This window comes from Oryctolagus cuniculus, chromosome 8, assembly GCF_964237555.1.
Source record: "Oryctolagus cuniculus chromosome 8, mOryCun1.1, whole genome shotgun sequence".
Taxonomy (NCBI): domain Eukaryota; kingdom Metazoa; phylum Chordata; class Mammalia; order Lagomorpha; family Leporidae; genus Oryctolagus; species Oryctolagus cuniculus.
Genome location: NC_091439.1, coordinates 130,308,633 through 130,317,249, shown reverse-complemented (window position 1 = coordinate 130,317,249; position 8,617 = coordinate 130,308,633). Strand labels below are relative to the sequence as shown.

The 8,617-nt window shown below is 44.4% G+C and overlaps 1 protein-coding gene across 11 annotated transcripts in view; it reads right to left on the bottom strand.

The window, feature by feature from the left end:
• Nucleotides 1–8,617, bottom strand: part of LOC138843592 (rho GTPase-activating protein 20-like) — a 1,064,354-nt gene that overhangs the window by 279,370 nt on the left and 776,367 nt on the right. The gene's annotated exons all lie outside the window — the stretch shown is intronic.

Sequence of the window (8,617 nt, the reverse complement as noted above, 5' to 3'; positions counted from 1 at the left end):
CTTCTGCCTCAACACACCCTCCTTCTCTTCCCCATAACTCTCATCCCTGAAAGTTTCAAAGGCTACTGTCCCTTTCCTCTGGCATGCCCCCAGCAAGGGTGGGCAGTCTGTGGTATTCTTTGGGAGAAGGAATAGAAATGAGTAGAAATTCCAAAAGTGCCCAAACAAAAACTGCCTCAGTCATGACAGCACGATTTACTTATATCTTTTCTCCATTCATTTCAGGACTCTAAGAATGCCAAATTGCAGGTCCTATATGTACCCAGTAATTGATTCATTCATCCATTGAGATTCCATAAACTGCAGCTGTGGTAGGCACAGCATCCAGGAGGTGCAAGATACACAAATCCACTGCTTCTGGGGAAATGACAATGCCTTGCAGAGGGGAGACACAGTTTGGGCACATCCGAGTTTCTTTCTTCCCAACTCTCTTTTGTAAATTTATGGATCAGTATTTTCCCCCACTAGTTTTAAGTGAGAATATTTATTTCAGCTATCTCTGATTTCCACATCAGGTATCACAGATATTGTGGGGGTATTTTTTTATTTTGCATTATTTTCCTTTTCAAAATAAAATATGATGATTAAGGCTATCTCAACATGAAAAAATAAATAAAACCAGCTTTAATTTGTATGTGCAGGTACTGGGTTTGTTATTTACTGAATGGGTTAGGTACTTGATGAGCATCCTCATAATCCAAAGAATCCAATTCCAGACAACCCAGGCAACACAGACCTCCCTCCAGGGTGGCCACTTCCTCTGCTTCCAGGAGTATAAAAGCTGACTACTTTCTTCCTTCAAATGTCACAGTCTCATTCAAAGTCATCAACTCTGGACAACAAGAGGACAGTGAGGCATTCTGGCTCTGTCTGAGCTCACATCTCCAGCAGCTTCTATACAAATTGAAGACCAAGGGAGGAAAACCTCAAGGCGCTCAACTGCTCACTCTCCTGAGACCGTGCCCTGCAGAGACTTTGCTGCCTATGTGCATTCTGAATAGAGCTTCAAATCCCTCTTCCCTTCCCTCCAAAAAGTAACTTTATCCTAATTTAAAAGCTCCAGTTTGGTACTGGCTCTGTGGTGTAGTGGATAAAGCTGCCACCTGTGATGCCAGTATCCCATATGGGCACCAGTTCCAGTCCTGGCTGCTCTACTTCTGATACAGCTCCCTACTAATGGCCTGGGAAAGCAAAGACAGATGGTCCAAGTGTTTGGGCTCCTACACTCATGTGGGAGATCTCGAAAAAGCTTCTGGCTCCTGGCTTTGGATTGGCTCAACTTTGGCTATTGCAGCCATTAGAGAAGTGAACCAGTAGATTGAACACCTCTCTCTGTTTCTGCTTCTTTCTACAACTCTGTATTTCAAAAAAGTCCTCAAGATGTAATTGCTGAATGTAACTTGGATAAATATAAATGAGATAAATGTATCTAAATGTAAGCTTTAATATCCTTAGCACCTTTTATCCTATGGAAAAGCTATTTGGGTTTTTCAAAATATGTTGTCATATATATATATATGATATATATATATATATATATATATATATATATATATAAAACTTCAATACAGCAGCCTTGGTTCAAGGAGAGTTAGGTATCTACCATACGGTTTATCTTCTGAGCAGGAGTTGTTTATCTTAGAATGTGTTTGAAGGAAAGTGTTGGGTGGGCAGATTAAACCACACTACTAAAAGCAAGTCTGAAACAGAGCTGTGAATTCCCAGAAGTGAGCCCAGGTTGTTTGAACTCACTGACACTTCTAAGTAGCCTGGGACAAGGAGAAAGGCCCTTTCACAGAGGCACTGGCATAGACAACTCCAGCACTGGTTTTTTCATTGCTTTCTTGAGCATTGCTCTCCTGCCTGGTCCTCCCTTTGGTACTTGACCTCCTCTTGAGCCTGCTCAGATGAAAGTTCTTCCTCCCTCCCCTTGCTGCCTCCCATTGTTGTCAGAATCTCAGTTCACAGAAGGTCCTGCCATTGGATGCCATTTTGCTGCAGTCATCTGCCTGTCTTGAAAGTGGAACAGCTGTAACTTGAAACAGTGCTGGTGCTGCAGGCCAGGGCTTTAACCCATTGTGCCACAGCACCATCCCCACATCTACATGACTTAAGATGCTGATATTATATCATACCTTTATCTGAATTATGCTCAAAATTTACATGGAATTTTAGTCCTTTTTAAAAACTTTAGCTAGAAATCAGTAACATAAACGAGAGATTGCAAAATCCACCTTAGAGCTGATTACTCATTGTTATTTCATCTGGATCTATTAAAACAATTAACAAAACAAGTTTGGCAAGTTACAAGGCAATTTTTAAGGAGAAGCTTTTCAATGGAGGTCCAGCCAATATTGAAAGCAGATCAGCCAACCTCACAGAGAGGAGTTTTTCCTCGAGACAGGCAGAACCCACAGCCATCCAAAAAACCCAGAGAGAAATTCTTGAGGTGGTGGAGCTCAGGAGAGGATAGGAGAGGATAGGCTGGGGGAAGGTAGCAGAGAAAAAAAGGTGCAAGGAACAAAAGTTCAGGCCACTCAGGCCTGGACAGTGTCTTCTCCCCAAGGGCCACACTAACAGAACAATCCCACAGGTGTCTGTGCATGCCTGAAAAACAGCATCTCTCCTGCAGGGGCCCCAGGGCTGGAGACTTGTGACTGGAGGTGGCACTAAGCCAGCTCCCAGGAAGTGGCACATGTGCCCACCGTAACTGCCTGTGCCCATGTCTGAAAGCTGCACAGATATGCATGATGGTGAGGAACATGAGGATGGGGCGAATTCCTGTTCCGGATCCCACAGCCAAAACTACACCCCCACGGTAAAAGCAACCCTTTTTTTTAACTTTTTTGTTTGTTTGTTTGTTTGTTTTTTGACAGGCAGAGTGGACAGTGAGACAGAGAGACAGAGAGAGAAAGGTCTTCCTTTGCCGTTGGTTCACCCTCCAATGGCCGCCGCGGCTGGCGCGCTGCAGCCGGCGCACCGCGCTGATCCGATGGCAGGAGGCAGGAGCCAGGTGCTTTTCCTGGTCTCCCATGGGGTGCAGGGCCCAAGCACTTGGGCCATCCTCCACTGCACTCCCTGGCCACAGCAGAGAGCTGGCCTGGAAGAGGGGCAACCGGGACAGAATCCGGCACCCCAACCGGGACTAGAACCCGGTGTGCCGGCGCCGCTAGGCGGAGGATTAGCCTAGTGAGCCGCGGTGCCGGCCCTTTTTTTTAACTTTTATTTAATGAGTATAAATTTCCAAATGCGGCTTATGGATTACAAAGGCTTCCCCCCATATCGTCTCTCCCACCCGCATCCCTCCCCTTTCCCACTCCCTCTCCCCTTCCATTCACATGAGGATTCATTTTCGATTCTCTTTATATACAGAAGATCAGTTTAGCATACATTAAGTAAAGATTTCAACAGTTTGCTCCCACACAAACATAAAGTGAAAAATAATAGATGATTTTTTAAATGATGATGAAATCAGATCAGACCTATTGTCATGTTTAATCCCAGTGAGAGTCAAGTTGGGAATTGATAATTACTTCTTTTTTTTTTTTTTTTTTTACAGAGGATCAGTTGAGTATACATTAAGTAAAGATTTCAACAGTTTGCACCCCCATGGAAACACAAAGTGAAATATACTGTTTGAGTACTCATTATAGCATTAAATCTCAATGTATAGCACACTAAGGACAGAGATCCTACATGAGGAGTAAGTGCACAGTGACTCCTGTTGTTGACTTTACCAATTGACACTCCTGTTTATGGCATCAGTAATCTCCCTATGCACCAGTCATGAGTTTCCAAGGCTATGGAAGCCTTTTGAGTTCACCGACTCTTATCTTGTTTAGACAAGATCATATTCAAAGTGGAGGTTCTTTCCTCAAAAGCAACCCTCTTTACTGGTCTCCACCATGCTGGGCTGTGCAGAGGTGCCAGATTCTGACTCAGAAGCCATAGTGCAAGAAAGCAGGCTAGTTAGTGTCCAAGGTGTGAATCCCTCACCAGCCTCCAGGAGGCCATAGAGCCATCTCTTCACCTCCCAGCCCGCTGTCCCAGGGCTCCAATTGCATTCTCTCAGCCTTGAGAGGAGACGTGTGAGCTCCAGCACCACCGCCCAGAAAGCCATTTCAGCTAGATCTCCTAGGGCGGTGGGCTCCTAGAGTGCTGCAGGACACACCACGATGGATGCCTGCCACTGGCGGTGGTGAAAGTCTCGGGGAGGCCGGGACGAGGGACACACTGCCCACTGCTGCCTGGGCTCTGCACGCTTAAAAGATTATTGTCCGCCTGGGCCACCAGGGCCAAGCCCAGATTGCTGAGCAGTCTCAGCCAGGCCGGACTTCAACACCTTACGTCTCTGCAGTCCGCTCTGCTCTCCGTGAACCAGACTTCAGTTGCCGCTCCTCCCCACCCCATCCTGGAACTTGGCACCCAAGGCCCACCTGGGAAGCATAACGCTAGCCCGTGAGCCTTTGTGGCTCTGGCTGGGCTCCGGGGAAATGCACCCAGCCCTTTACCTGGAGCTCCACCTGCATGACACATCAATTTGACTCCCTGGGCACAGGCTGGAAAACTTGAGGGGTGATGTGAAAATGGAGAAAAAGGGCTCCCCTGACCAGGTCACATGACCACATATGGCCCTCACTGGGACCAGGCACACACCTGTCTCCTTCCAAGGAGACTCACCTGATGGGGTGTGGGGATTGCAAACAGGTGAACTTAAAAGCCCTTAACTCTGGCAGTGCTTGTTCACCAAAGACCTTTGAAGGAACTTGGGGGGTGGTCTGCTGCTATCCCAGGTGTTGACAGTGAAAGCGTTGGTGCTGGTGGCTAGGGCATCCTCTGGTGGATTTGTCATCCCACCAAGGCTGACCTGGCTGCTCCGCCCAATGTGTTGGCTCCTGTGGAATCTCAAGGGCCTCTGTCTATTGCAGTGACCTGGAAGCCACTATTCTAGCCAACCACCAGGACTGCCAAGGGCAGGAAAGCAGCCGGTGGCCAGATACCCCAGCCTCTGAGCAAATCTGGCCATCAGTTGAAGAAAAGACTTCTGTTGGAAGGGCACCTCAGGGGACACTTGGAGCAGCAAGCCAGACCTTTCAGGAGACTGAGACCCAAGGTACAAGCAAATAATCTGCATTCCTTTGCCCATGTGCCCACACCCTCTGTTCAGCAGCTTCTTCCTTCAAGTAACCGGAGTGGAGCTGGAAACACTTCCCAAACTAAAGTGTGAGTGCACACACGTGTAATGGGTGACTCCTAATGCTGCATTTGCCACTTTGCCCTTTATTGCTTGAAAGTTCATCTATCCCAGAAGCAGTAAGCAGCCCCAAGGCCCTCCACTTTAGTTCAGGATCCATGGGGATTAGCACAGAGGTCAGAATGGAAGGAAGGACTACAGCTGGCAGGAGAGGGACATTCTCTGAAACCTGGTATTGTTGCCCTGCAAAGAATACCTCTGACATAAAGGAGACATTAATGTGGCAGTGAGACCAACCTTAGAATCTCAGACCAGATGGCTTTTTCCAGTCTCCATTTGTTGATTTCTCTTCTTCTTATTTTTAAACAACAAAAACACATTGAAAGTTAAATGAGTTCCATTTTGTGGGGTTCACAACTCCAACAGTTGATGCCATTTTTCAAAGACTTCAAATATTATGAGTTTGAGGCATATTTATTATATCCCAAGAAAAGTCTGCTTTTAGTGAGGTTTCTATACAGGAATAATTGCATAGGAAGACACAGTGCACACACAGCTGGTAAAGAGACTGGGGTGTATGTGACTCTGGGAGGAAGGTCCCAGGCCAGGCAGCTGGCAGAGCAAACTGCAGTGGATTTCAGCAAACACATAGAAGGATCTGTGCAGCACTGATAAGGAAATCTCATTCTCTAGGAGCACGTGTAACTTTATTCCATGGCCACTTTCCCTTATGGGATTTCTGGATGCGCCGGTCTTACACAGATAAATAAAAACCACTTTTAGAGATTCCATGCACATGAGGGTTCATCAAAAGCTTATGCAAAATGCATATCACAGTTGTGTGAGTATGGCCTAAGACTTAAGACACAGTTGGAATGGCTGTTTCCAATTTCAGAGCAGCTGTGTTCCAGATTCAGGTCATCTCTCAGTTTCAGCTTTCTACTTAGGTGTACCCTGGGAGACAGCAGCAAACTGTGCATTTAGTAGAGTCTCTGCAATCTATGTGCAAATTCAGGACTGTTATTTCAACTCCAGACTTCACTTCATCTTGGCACACCTCTACACATTAAGGGTATTTGCAAAGTGAACCTGCAAGTGTGTGCTGCCTCTCTTTCTCGATCTCGATCTCTCTCTCTCTCTCTCTCTCTCTCTATCTCCCTGTGCATCTCTGAATTTAAAAATAAATAAATAAATTTTTAAAAAATACAGTGTCTTCTTAAACTTACATAGAGATTAAAAATTTATCTTGGGTCTTGTGTTGTGGCCTAATTGATAAAGCTGCCACCTGCAGTGCTGGCATCCTATTTGGGCGCTGCTCTATTTCCAATCCAGCTCTGCTATGGCCTGGGAAAGCAGTAAAAGATGGCCCAAATCCTTGGGCCCCTGTCCATGTGGGAGACCTGGAAGAAACTCCTGGCTCCTGGCTTTGGATCAGCATGGCTCTGGCATTTGCGGCCAATTGGGGAATGAACCAGTGGAAAGAAGACCTTTCTCTCTCTCTCTATGCTTCTCCATCTCTCTGTGTGTAACTCTGACTTTCAAATAAATAAATAAATCTTTAAAAATGCTAATTGATCAAAAGGGAGACCTAGACTCCAATACAAAAGTAGTGAGATACTTCAATACCCCACTTTCATCAATGGATAGATTAACTAAACAAAATCAATAAAGAAACAACCAAGCTGATCAGCACTGTGGACCAAATAGACCTAACAGATATCTACAGAACCTTTTATCCTACAGCAGCAGAACACACATTCTTCTCATCAGTGCACGGCACTTTCTCTAGCATTGACAACATATTAGGCCGTAAAGCAAGTCTCAGCAAATGTCATAATATGCATCTTTTCTGACCACAATGGATTGAAGCTGCAAATTAACAACTCAAGAATCTCTAGAATATATGCAAACACATAGAGACTGAACACCATGCTCCTGAATGAACAGTGGGTCATACAAGAATTCAAATGGGAAATCAAAAAATTTCTGGAAACAAATGAGCAGAATACATGATATCAAGACTTACAGGATACAGCAAAAGCAGTGTTCAGAGGGAAGTTTATAATAATTGGTGTCTACCATAAAAATTGGAAAGGTGGGGCTGGCACTATAGGTACAGTGGTTAACACCCTGGCCTGAAGTGCCAGCATCCCATATGGGTGCCGGTTTGAGTCTCACCTGCTCTACTTCCCATCCAGCTCCCTGCTGTGGCCTGGGATAGCAGTAGAAGATGGCCCAAATTCTTGGGCCCCTGCATTCATGTGGGAGACCCAGAAGAAGCTCCTGGCTGCTGGTATCATTATCCATCAGCAAAATTCAAATCAAAAGTACAATGTGATATTTTACATCAACTAAAATGGACAATACCAACAAGACAAAACAAAACGTCTGGTGAAAATTTGGAGAAAACTGAACCCTTATACATTCTAGGTTTGAATGAAAATTTGTATAGACATTAGGAGGATGGTATGGAGGTTCCTCAAGGAAACTAAAAACAGATCTATGTGACCCAGCTATCCTACTTGTATGTATATATACCCCAAAGGTCATGAATTCAGGATTTGGAGAAAATAGCTGCACTCCCATATTCACTGTAGCACTATTAGCAGCAGCCAAGATTTGGAATCAATCTAGGGGTCCATCAAGGGATAAATAGATAATATGGTATATATACACAATAGAGTTGTGTTCAGCCACAGATAAGAATGGAATCCTGATATGTGTAGCAAATGTATAGAACTAGAGGTCATTAGGGTATGTGAAATAAGTCAGACACAGAAGGCAAATACCATACATTCTCCCTCATATATGGATGCTGAAAAATGATGATCTGAATTTCATATAGTGATTACTATAAGTTGGGGAAAGTATGGTGAAATGGCAAAGAGGAAAATTGAATAACAGGAACCAAATAACAGTGACACAGAAGTAGTAAGTTGCAGTATCCCACAGCACAGCATAGCTTATAATCATAGCTTACAATCATGTATTATATGCTCTTTGAAGAACTATAATAGAGGAGCTTGTAGGCTCCAAACATAAAGAAAAATAAGAAAATGGAATTCCAATTATTTTATTAGTTTATTATATATACATGTGTTGAGATAATGCATTGTATATCTTAAAAATGTACATGTATTGCATGCTAACAAAAATGGCCTATGGAAAAGTACATCACAAAAACTACTGACTTTCAAAAAAATTTGTGCTAAAATAAACCATAAATTTATCCTTTTTATTTGAAAGACAGAGGTAGAGGGAGTAGGGAAGGAGGAAGAGAGGGAGAGAGAGGGAGGGAGGGAGGGAAGAAGGGACAGACAGAGATTTTCTATTGACTGGTCTTGCCCCAAATGCCTACAACAGCTGAGGCTAGGCTTGGCCATAAGCAAGAACCAGGAACTGTATCTGGGTCTCCCATGTTGG